The sequence below is a fragment of the Homarus americanus genome, unplaced genomic scaffold, assembly GCF_018991925.1.
Source record: "Homarus americanus isolate GMGI-L3 unplaced genomic scaffold, GMGI_Hamer_2.0 scaffold20504, whole genome shotgun sequence".
In the NCBI taxonomy this organism is placed as follows: domain Eukaryota; kingdom Metazoa; phylum Arthropoda; class Malacostraca; order Decapoda; family Nephropidae; genus Homarus; species Homarus americanus.
The window spans coordinates 174,907-187,564 of record NW_024729281.1 but is presented as its reverse complement, the minus strand read 5'-3'; the positions used below and the strand labels follow the sequence as shown (position 1 = coordinate 187,564).

The window sequence follows — 12,658 nt, the reverse complement described above, 5'->3', positions numbered from 1 at the left end:
GTATGAGTGGAGATAGTGGAGATAGTATGAGTGGAGATAGTGGAGATATAAGGAGGAGATAGTGGAGATAGTGAGAGAATAGTGGAGATAGTATGAGTGGAGATAGTGGAGATAGTGAGATAGTATGAGGAGATAGTGGAGAGGAGATTGTGCCCACAGACCAGTTGTTAAAGGTGTAATAACATGTGACAGTTTAACATGATAGCCTTAACATGATGGCCTTAACATGATAGCCTTAACATGATAGCCTTAACATGATAGCCTTAACATGATAGTTTTAACATGATGGTTTTAACATGATGGGTCTTAACATGATAGCCTTAACATGATAGCCTTAACATGATAGCCTTAACATGATAGCTAACATGATGGCCTTAACATGATGGCCTTAACATGATAGCCTTAACATGATAGCCTTAACATGATAGCCTTAACATGATAGCCTTAACATGATAGCCTTAACATGATAGCCTTAACATGATAGCCTTAACATGATAGCCTTAACATGATGGCCAGTTAACAGGCTATAGCTTATTACTTCTGTTAAGGCAATGTTATGCTGGCCATCATAACACTCTTATCTACAACGTAAGAGCCAATCAGATGACGCTCAAGGCATCTCCATCAGCCATTCAGAGTAAACATCGTCGTAAAGATCAATGAATCAGAATACACTACGTCATACACAACCACCAATCAGCGCACACTACATCACAGATACCAACGAATAGGAATAATCGACGTCATACACGCCAACCAATCAGTACACATTACGTCACGGGCATAAGCCAATAAGAATGAAAAACGTCAAAGACACCAACAACACACTCTACGTCATAGATAACCAACGAATAAATTACACCATATTATATACAATCCACCAATCTAAACACATTACGTCATATACGCCCAGCCAATCACAACACAGTACAATACGTCATAAAAAAAAACACCAATCAGGCCATGCAACGTCAGAGGCATCGACCAATAGCCTCTCCAACGGGGCACATCCAACCGGTTATTTAAGGCAACGAAAGGTCACATTAAAGGCAAAGTATGAGCGAGAAAGGTCACGATAGGTCAGAGTTAATGACGTAAGGTCAGGTAAGGTTAAAGATAGTTACGAAAAGGAGAGAGATAGGGCAGTTAGATGATGTGAAAGTAAACAGAATGAAAGTTAAGTTAAGTTAGGTTAGGTTAGGCTAGGTTAGGGTTAGAGAGGTTGAGGTTAGGTTAGGTGAGGAAAGGAGTTATGTGGTGGGGAGGGAGTAGGGGTGAACAGGTGGGTGGTGGTGACAGGTAGGTGGGTGGAGGAGACAGGTGGGTGGGTGGAGGTGACAGGGGTGGGTGGAGGAAGACAGGTAGGTGGGTGGAGGAAGGTAGGTGGGGTGAGAGACAGTAGGTGGTGGGAGGAAGACAGGTGGGTGAGGAAGACAGGTGGTGGGGTGGAGGAAGACAGGTAGGGGGTGGAGGAAGACAGGTAGGTGGGGGTGAGGAAGACAGTGGGTGGAGGACGAACTACAATCTAACTAACAACAACCACTATTCAACCACCACCCCATACCACTGTTACAACTATCACATCTACCACCTCCAGACCACTCCCCACCACCAACACCCACCACCACTAAACTCCCACCACCACCACCACTAAACTCCCACCCCCACCACCACTAAACTCCCACCACCACTAAACTCCCATCACCACACCAACCCCCACCAACACACTCAAAGTCCCCACCACCACCACCACTAAACTCCCCACCACCTCAAACTCCCCACCACCACTAAACCCCACCACCACCACCAAACCCCACACCACCACTCAAACTCCCCACCACCACCACCCACACTCCCCACCACCACTCAAACTCCCCACCACCACCACTAAAATCCCCACCACCACCAACCCACCACCAAACTCCCCACCACCACCACTAAACCCCACCACCACCATTAAACTCCCACCACCACCACCACACTAAACCCCACCACCACCACCACTAAACTCCCATCACCACCACTAAACTCCCACCACCACCACCACCACCACTAAATTCCCACCACCACTATTAAACTCACCACCACCACTAAACTCACACACCACACCTACCACCACCATCACTCCCCCACATAGCTTCAATACACCATACCACACATTAACCCAAAGCAAATCTCCTGTGATGATGAAGGAAGAGGAAGAGAGGAGGAAGGAGGAGAAGGAGGAAGGAGGAAGAGAAAGAAGAGGAATGAAGAGGAAGAAGAGAGAAGCTAGAATAGGAGGAAGAGAAAGGAAGAGAAGAAAAAGGAAGAGAATGAAGAAAAGAGGAAGAAGAAGAAGAAGAAGGAGGAAGAGAAAGAAGAGGAATGAGGAGGAAGAGAAAGAAGAGAAGCTAGAATAGAGGAAGAGGAGGAAGAGGAGGAAGAAGAATAACAGGATGAGGAATAAGAGAATACGTAGGAGGAGGAGGGAAGAAGAGGAGGAGAGGATTAGGAAGAGGAGGCAGCACACACCTAAAAGACGTAATAAGACACCACGTGACAATCAATAGAGGGGAGGTTAGTGGGGGGAGGAAGTAGGGAGAATAGGGGGACTGAGGGGTTAGTGGGGGAGAGTGAGGGAGAATAGGGGGGACTGGGGGTTGGTGGGAGAGTAGGGAGAATAGGGGGACTGAGGGTTAGTGGGGAGGTGGGGGAGAATAGGGGGACTGAGGGGTTAGTGAGAGTAGGGGGAGAATAGGGGGACTGAGGGGTTAGTGGGGAAGTGGGGGAGATAGGGGGGACTGGGGGTTAGTGGGGAGGTGGGGGAGAATGGGGGACTGAGGGGTTAGTGGGGGAGAGTGGGGAGAATAGGGGACTGGGGGTTAGTGGGGAGAGTGGGGAGAATAGGGGGACTGGGGGGTTGGTGGGAGTAGGGAGAATAGGGGGACTGAGGGGTTAGTGGGAGAGTAGGGAGAATAGGAGGACTGAGGGGTTAGTGGGGGTGGGGGGAGAATAGGGGGACTGAGGGTTTAGTGGGGAGAGTGGGGGGAGAATAGGGACTGAGGGGTTAGTGGGGGAGAGTAGGGGAATAGGGGGACTGGGGTTGAGTGGGGAGTGGGGAGAATAGGGGACTGGGGGTTGGTGGGGGAGGTGGGGGAGAATAGGGACTGAGGGGTTAGTGGGGGAGAGTGGAGATAGGGGACTGGGGGTTAGTGGGGAGTAGGGGAGAATAGGGGACTGAGGGGTTAGTGGGAGGTAGGGGAGAATAAGGAGGACTGAGGGTTGAGTGGGGGTAGGGGAGAATAGGGGGACTGAGGGGTTAGTGGGGGAGGTAGGGGAGAATAGGGGGACTGAGGGGTTAGTGGGGAGAGTGGGGAGAATAGGGGGACTGGGGTTAGTGGGGAGGTGGGGGGAGAGTAGGGGGATTGAGGGGGTTGGTGGGGAGGTGGGGGACTGGGGTTGAGTGGGAGAGTAGGGGAGGTGGGGGAGAGAGGGAGGTGGGGAGGGAGGGGGGAGAGGTGAGAGAGTGGGAGGAATAAATTAAGGAAGGAAGAGGAAGGAAGGAAGGAAGGAAGGAAGGAAGGGAGAGAGAGATTAACTCCGCCGTGTAAACTTGCACACAAACTCGTCTTCAACCAATATCTCTCTCCTCTTCTCTCTTTCTCTCCTTTAGAAGAATTTAACCTCCCTCTCTCTCCCCTAAAAATATACCCCTCCCCTTAACAAACCCACCTCCCCTAAAAAATATCTCCAGAGGCAAAAATAAAATAAAAATTTCACTAAGAGAGATCACCAAATTAATCTTCCTCCTCCTCCCTCCCTCCCTTCCTCACCTGTCCTCCTCCCTCCTTCCTTCCTCACCTGTCCTCCTCCTCCCCTCCCTTCCACCTCTCCTCTCTCCCTCCCTCCCTCACTTGGAGACCTCGTATAATTAAAGTGTAATTTAATTCGCGGATAACTTTCCTCAGTGGTTGTCATGAAAAAAATAATAATAATAAAAATTCGTCTGATTAACTATTTTGGGGGAGGGTAGAGGAGGAGGAGAGGGAGGAGGGAGGAGGAGGGAGGGGGGGAGGAAGGGAGAGGGAGGGAGGGAGGGAGGGAGGTGGAGGGAGGGAGGGAGGAGGGAGGGAGGGAAGGGAGGGGGAGGGAGGAGGAGGGAACAGGGGAAAAATGACTTCAAATAACAAGTAAAAAAAAATAAGAAAAATTTCAATTACACGCCAGAAGATCACCAAATTAACCTTCCTCCTCCTCTCTCACCTGCCCTCCTCCTCCTCTCCTTCCCTCACCTCCCCTACCTCCCTCCTCCTCCTCTCCCTTCCCTCACCTCTCCCTACCTCCCTTCCTCCTCCTCCCTTCCCTCACCTCTCCCTACCTCCTTTCCTCCTCCTCTCCTTCCCTCACCTCCCCCTACCTTCCCTCACCTCCCCCACCCTCCCTTCTACCCTCCTCTCCCCTCCCTCCCTTCTCCCCACCCTCCCTTCTCTCCCTCTACTACCCCCCCCCCCTACCCTCTACCTCCCTCCTCTCCCCACCCTCCCTTCTACCCTCCACTCCCCCACCTCCCTTCACCCCCTCTCACTACCCTCCTCCTCCCTCTACCCTCCCTTCTTACCCTCCTCCTCTCCCCCACCCTCCCTTCTACCCTCCCTTTACTCCCCCCCCTCTTCCCTCCTTCTCCCCTACCCTCCCCTCTACCTCCCTCTCCCCACCCTCCCTTCTTACTCCCCTCTCACCCCCCACCCTCCCTCCTCTCCCCCACCTCCCCACTCTCTACTACCCTCCCTCCTCTCTCCCCTACCCTCCCTTCTTACCCCTCCCTCCTCTCCCCCTACCCTCCCTTCTACCCTCCCTTCTCCCCCTACCTCCCCTTCCTTACCCTCCTTTACTCCCCCTACCCTCCCTTCTTACCCTCCCTTCTCCCCCACCCTCCCTTACTCCCCCTTCTCTACTACCCTCCCTTCTCTCCCTCCTTCCACCACCTTGTGCCTGATGCTTTTTGTTCGTATCCACCAACCTAAGTAAACAAACAAACAAACAAATAAATAAACAAACAAACAATTAAACAAACACAATTAAATAAACAAATAAACAAATAAATAAACAAACAAATATATAAAATTTAAAGAAAAAAAAAATAAATTAAAATCCTCTACTGTTGCAGAAGTCGAGGACAGGCCAACAACGAGACCAGCCAGCTACAGGGTCTCGAGACGAACAGACAACGAGACCAGCCAGCTACAGAGGTCTCGAGGACGGGCCAGACAACGAGACCAGCCAGCTACAGAGGTCTCGAGGACGGGGCAGACAACGAGACCAGCCAGCTACAGAGGTCTCGAGGACAGGGCAGACAACGAGGCCAGCCAGCTACAGAGGTCTCGAGGACAGGGCAGACAACGAGACCAGCCAGCTGCAGAGGTCTCGAGGACGGGGCAGACAACAAGGCCAGCCAGCTACAGAGGTCTCGAGGACGGGCAGACAACGAGACCAGCCAGCTACAGGGTCTCGGACGGGGCAGACAACGAGGCCAGCCAGCCAGAGGTCTCGAGGACGGGCCAGACAACGAGACCAGCCAGCTACAGAGGTCTCGAGACGGCCAGACAACGAGACCAGCCAGCTAGAGGTCTCGAGGACGGGCCAGACAGACCAGCCAGCTACAGAGGTCTCGAGGACGGGGCAGACAACGAGGCCAGCCAGCTAGAGGTCTCGAGGACGGGGCAGCAACGAGACCAGCTGCAGAGTCTCGAGACGGGCAGACAACAGGCCAGCCAGCTAGAGGTCTCGAGGACGGGCAGACAACGAGGCCAGCCAGCTACAGAGGTCTCGAGGACGGGGCAGACAACGAGACCAGCCAGCTACAGAGGTCTCGAGGACGGGCAGACAACAGGCCAGCCAGCCAGAGGTCTCGAGGACAGGACAGACAACGAGACCAGCCAGCTGCAGAGGTCTCGAGGACGGGGCAGACAACTAGGTCAGCCAGCTACAGAGGTCTCGAGGACAGGGCAGACAAGGAGCCAGCCAGCTAGAGGTCTCGAGGAGGGCAGACAACGAGACCAGCCGCTACAGAGGTCTCGAGGACAGGGCAGACAACGAGACCAGCCAGCTGCAGGGTCTCGAGGACAGGGCAGACAGAGACCAGCCTGCTAGAGGTCTCGAGGACAGGGCAGACAAAGACCAGCCAGCTACAGAGGTCTCGAGGACAGGGCAGACAACTAGACCAGCCAGCTACAGAGCTCTCGAGGACAGGGCAGACGACGAGACCAGCCAGCTACAGAGGTCTCGAGGGACAGGGCAGACAGAGACCAGCCAGCTACAGAGGTCTCGAGGACAGGGCAGACAACAGAGCCAGCTACAGGGTCTCGAGGACGGAGACAACACAGACCAGCCAGCTACAGAGGTCTCGAGGACAGGGCAGACAACAGACCAGCCAGCTACAGAGTCTCGAGGACAGGGCAGACAGAGGCCAGCCAGCTACAGAGGTCTCGGACAGGGCAGACAACGAGACCAGCCAGCTCTAGAGGTGGACAGAGACAACAGCCAGCCAGCTCAGAGGTCTCGAGGACAGGGCAGACAACGAGACCAGCCAGCTACAGAGGGTCTCGAGGACAGGGAGACAACAGAGACCAGCCAGCTACAGAGGTCTCGAGGACGGGCAGACAAGGGCCAGCCAGCTCAGAGGTCTCGAGGACGGGCAGACAACGAGACCAGCCAGCTACAGAGGTCTCGAGGACAGGGCAGACAACTAGGCCAGCCAGCTAGAGGTCTCGAGGACGGGGCCGAAGGCCAGCCAGCTACAGAGGTCTCGGACAGGGCAAGACCAGCCAGCTACAGAGGTCTCGAGGACAGGGCAGACAACGAGACCAGCCAGCTACAGAGGTCTCGAGGACAGGGCAGACAACGAGACCAGCCAGCTACAGAGGTCTCGAGGACGGGAGCAGACAACGAGACCAGCCAGCTACAGAGGTCTCCAGGGCCAGGGCAGACAACTAGGCCAGCCAGCTACAGAGGTCTCGAGGACAGGGCGACGACAGAGACCAGCCAGCTACAGAGGTCTCGAGACAGACGAACAGAGACCAGCCAGCTACAGAGGTCTCGAGGACAGGGCAGACAAGACCAGCCAGCTACAGAGGTCTCGAGGACAGGGCAGACAACGAACCAGCCAGCTACAGAGGTCTCGAGACCAGGGCAGACAACGAGACCAGCCAGCTACAGAGGTCTCGAGGACAGGGCAGACACAAGAGACCAGCCAGCTAAGAGGTCTCGAGGACAGGGGCAGACAACAAGGCCAGCCAGCTACAGAGGTCTCGAGGACGGGCAGACAACTAGGCCAGCCAGCTACAGAGGTCTCGAGGACAGGGCAGACAACTAGGCCAGCCAGCTACAGAGGTCTCGAGGACAGGGCAGACAACGAGACCAGCCAGCTACAGAGGTCTCCAGGACAGACAACCAGGCCAGCCAGCTACAGAGGTCTCGAGGACAGGGCAGACAACGAGACCAGCCAGCTACAGAGGTCTCGAGGACAGAGCAGACAAGACCAGCCAGCTACAGAGGTCTCGGGCAGGGGCAGACAACAGAGACCAGCCAGCTAGAGGTCTCGAGGACAGGGCGAACGAGACCAGCCAGCTACAGAGGTCTCGAGACCGGGCAGACAACGAGACCAGCCAGCTAGAGGTCTCGAGGACGGGGCAGACAACGAGACCAGCCAGCTACAGAGGTCTCGAGGACGGGGCAGACAACCAGGCCAGCCAGCTACAGAGGTCTCGAGGACAGGGCAGACAACTAGGCCAGCCAGCTACAGAGGTCTCGAGGACAGGGCAGACAACTAGGCCAGCCAGCTACAGAGGTCTCGAGGACGGGGCAGACAACTAGGCCAGCCAGCTACAGAGGTCTCGAGGACGGGGCAGACAACTGGCCAGCCAGCTACAGAGGTCTCGAGGACGGGGCAGACAACTAGGCCACGCTACAGAGTCTCTCGAGGACGGGGCAGACGAGGCCAGCCAGCTACAGAGGTCTCGAACGCGTGTCTCGAGGGAACGTGAAGAGACTGTTTATAACACTATCAGACGCGCTCTGGCTCGCCTTACCGACCAATTTTCACACCAATTTCAGAGGCAAATTTAATATTACGCCTCAAAGCTCCCTATTTCGTGTATATTGAATCGCTCCTATTTCGTGTATACTGAGGCCCTAAACTCCCTATTTCGTGTATACTGAGGCCCTGAACTCCCTATTTCGTGTATACTGAGGCCCTAAGCTCCCTATTTCGTGTATACTGAGGCCCTAAGCTCCTATTTCGTGTATACTGAGGCCCTAAGCTCCTATTTCGTGTATAATGAGGCCCTAAGCTCCCTATTTCGTGTATACTGAGACCCTAAGCTCCCTATTTCGTGTATATTGAATCTAAGCTCCCTATTTCGTGTATACTGAGGCCCTAAACTCCCTATTTCGTGCATACTAGACTACTAGCTCCCTATTTCACGTATACTAGAGCCCTAAATAGGCAAACAAAACTTCTATTCTTTACCCCCAACGTAACTTAACGCCCCCAAACTTAACACCCCTCATACTTAACGCCCCGTAATAACTTAACACCCCGTAATAACTTAACACCCCCGTAATAATACACCCCCTTAATAACTTAACACCCCCGTAATAACAACACACCCCGTAATAACTAACACACCCCCCGTAATAACCTTACCCCGTAATAACAACACACCTTAATAACCAACACCCACCGTAATAACCTTAAACCCCCGTAATAACTTAACACACCCCGTAATAACCAACACACCCCCCGTAATAACCTAACACCCGTAATAACCTATAACAACACCCACCCGTAATAACCAACACCCCCGTAATAACAACACACTAATAACCAAACACCCCCGTAATAATAACACCCCATAATAACCTTATAATAACCTACCACCGTAATAACAACACGCCCCCGTAATAACAACCACCCCCGTAATAACAACACACCCCCTGCAACAACACACCCGTAATAACAACACACCCCCGTAATAACAACACACCCCCGTAACTTAACACCCCAATAACCAACACCCTTAATAACCAACACCCCCGTAATAACTAACACCCCCGTAATAACTTACACACCCCGTAATAACCAACACCCCGTAATAACAAACACACTATAATAACACACCGTAATAACAACACACCCCCGTAATAACCTAACACCCCCGTAATAACCTAACACACCCCGTAATAACCTTACCCCCGTAATAACCTTTAATAACCACACCCTCCGTAATAACTTAACACACCCCGTAATAACCAACACACCCCCGTAATAACTTACACTCCCCATCAATAACTAACACACCCCCCGTAATAACTTAACACCCCGTAATAACCTTCCCCGCAATAACCTTACCCCCGTAATAACCTTACACCCCCGTAATAACAACACCCCTCGTAATAACCAACACCCCATCAACCTCAACACACCTCCGTAATAACAACACACCCCCGTAATAACTTAACACACCCCCGTAATAACTTAACACACCCCGTAATAACTTAACACCCTCACGTAATAACTTAACATCCCCCGTAATAACTAACACGCCCCCGTAATAACTTAACACGCCCCGTAATAACCAACACCCCTCGTAATAACTTAACACACCCCATAATAACCAACACACCCCCGTAATAACTAACACCCCTCCACGTAATAACCCACTTACCCCCCGTAATAACCAACACCCCCATAACTTCACACCCCGTAATAACAACATCCCCCGTAATAACTTAACACGCCCCCGTAATAACTAACACACCCCCCGTAATAACCTTACACCCCCATGTTATTGCTTACCCTCGTAATAACTTAACACCCACATGAAACTTAACCTCCCCCGTAATAACAACACACCCCCGTAATAACAACACACCCCGTAATAATACTTACCCCCGTAATAACAACACACCCCGTAATAACCAACACACCGTATTAACACACCCCCGTAATAACCTTAACACCCCCGTAATAACCAACACACCCCGTAATAACACACCCCCGTAATAACTAACACACCCGTAATAACCAACACGCCCCGTAATAACAACACCCCTCAATAACCAACACGCCCCGTAATAATAACACGCCCCGTAATAACTTAACACCCCCGTAATAACAACACACCCCCGTAATAACCTAACACACCTCCGTAATAACAACACACCCCGTAATAACCTTACCCTCGTAATAACCTAACACGCCCCCGTAATAACTAACACGCCCCGTAATAACTTAACACGCCCCCGTAACTAACACGCCCCGTAATAACCAACACACCCCGTAATAACCTAACACGCCCCCGTAATAACAACACCCTCGTAATAACCAACACCCCCCCGTAACAACCAACACGCCCCCCGTAATAACCAACACCCCCGTAATAACTTAACACCCCCGTAATAACCAACACACCCCTCGTAATAACTTAACACCCGTAATAACTAACACGCCCCGTAATAACTTAACACCCCCGTAATAACCTTACACCCCCGTAATAACCTTACACCCCGTAATAACTAACACCCCCCCGTAATAACCTAACACGCCCCGTAATAACAACACACATAATAACCTTACCCCCGTAATAACAACACCCCTCGTAATAACCTTACCCCGTAATAACTTAACACACCCCCCACGTAATAACCAACACCCCGTAATAACTTAACACCCCCCGTAATAATAACACCCCTCGTAATAACTTAACACCCCTCGTAATAACTTAACACACCCCCGTAATATACACCCCCGTAATAACAACACACCCCCATGTACTTAACACCCCCCGTAATAACCAACACGCCCCCGTAATAACTTAACACACCCCTGTAACCTAACACACCCCATGTAACTTAACACACCTAAATATTTCACAACCCAGAACAGCCGAGTCCAACACACACACACACACACACACACACACACACACACACACACAAAGTTAAATATTTGAGGCCAAACCTTTTAACACTAAGACACGTGTGTAATATTCAGATTAACATTGTAAATTCAATTAACTTTTGATTAGGTGAGAGCCAGGTAGGTGGGTGGGTAGGTGGGTGGGTGGGTAGGTGAGTGGGTGGGTGGGTGGGTGGGTGGGTGGGTAGGTAGGTAGGTGAGTGGTGGGTAGTGGTGGGTGGAGAGGTAAGTATGCTAGTAAAACAGTTAAGTAAAATTTAAACGCCTGATATAAACTCCGAACCTCTGTTTTATGACCAATGAACCCAAAATGTCATTTGAACCCCTGATATGAACCCTTTGAACCCTTGATATGAGCCGTTTGAACCCCTGATATGAGCCGTTTTAACCCTAATATGAACCCTTTGAACTCCTGATATGAGCCCTTTGAACCTTGATATGAACCCTTTGAACCCTTGATATGAACCCTTTGAACCCCTGATATGAACCCTTTGAACCCTTGATAGACCGTTTGAACCCTGATATGAGCCCTTTGAACCCCTGATATGAACCCCTAGAGTCCAATATATCCCCATACACAACGTCTTCTTCAACACGTACATCAGTTACAGCTAAAACTACACCTCTGTAATTGTTACCACCAGGACAGGTTCAGGTCCTGGAGAGATGGGTCCAGGTCTCAGGTCGTGAGTTTCAGATACAAGATATCGAGGTTCAGTTCCATTTTCTCCAGGTCCCAGGTTATCATTTCCAGGTCTCAAGTACCAGGTCCATTTTCTCTCAGCTCTCCATTTTTTAGGTCCCAGGTCCCAGGTCCCAAGTACCAGGTATAAGGTATCAGGTCCCGGTCTTGCAACTCGACAGGTTCACTAACGTTATCTGAAAAGTTAAGAACACAACATTAGATCTTCTGACACACACACACACACACACACACACACACACATGGAAGACGTGGTCTGGTACCGTAATGGGTCCCCACTTTCGCTATACCAACTTCCTTCCTATCCCTCCCCCTCTCTAACCCCTTCCACACCCCTCCCTCCCCCTCTCTACCCCTTCCACACCCCTCCTCTATCTACCCCTTCCACACCTCCCTCCCCTATCTACCTTCACCCCTCCTCCCTCTATCTACCCCTTCCACCCCCTCCCTCCCTCTATCTACCCCCTTCCCCTCCTCCCCTCTACCCCTTCCCCCTCCCTCCTCTATCTACCCCCTTCCACCCCTCCTCCCTCTCTCTACCCCTTCCCACCCCTCCTCCCTCTATCCCTACCCCTTCCCACCCCTCCCTCCCCTCTCTCTACCCTTCCCCACCCTCCCTCCCCCTCTCTACCCCCTTCCACCCCTCCCTCCCCTGTCTACCCCTTCCCACACCCTCCCTCCCTCCCTGTCTACCCCCCCTTCCACACCCCTCCTCCCCCCTCTACCCCTTCCACACCCTCCCTCCCCTCTCTACCCCTTCCACCCCCTCCCTCCCCCCCTCTACCCCTTCCCCCTCCCTCCCTCTCTCTACCCCCTTAACACCCCTCCCCCTCTCTACCCCACCCCCATCATCCCCCTACCTCTTCACATCTCTCTCTCCCCCCTTCCTTCTCTCCTCCTCTTCCCTTCTTCTCATTGCTCATCTCCTCTCATCATCTTCCCTCTCTCCTTATATTATCTTCTTTATCGTGTTCTTCTCTCTCTCTTCTCTCCTC

General features: G+C 52.1%; 1 protein-coding gene across 17 annotated transcripts in view; it reads right to left on the bottom strand.

Annotated features, from left to right (window-relative positions):
* LOC121866676 (exocyst complex component 5-like) overlaps positions 1 to 12,658 on the bottom strand; it is a 176,815-nt gene that overhangs the window by 37,724 nt on the left and 126,433 nt on the right. For 5 of the 17 annotated variants that reach the window (XR_006089001.1, XR_006088999.1, XR_006089000.1 and 2 more), the window contains one exon: positions 11,599 to 11,839. The exons of the other annotated variants lie outside the window; for them this stretch is intronic. The gene's annotated coding sequence lies outside the window, so the exon portion shown is untranslated. The remainder of the gene's footprint in view (positions 1 to 11,598; positions 11,840 to 12,658) is intronic. 17 annotated transcript variants of the gene reach the window in all.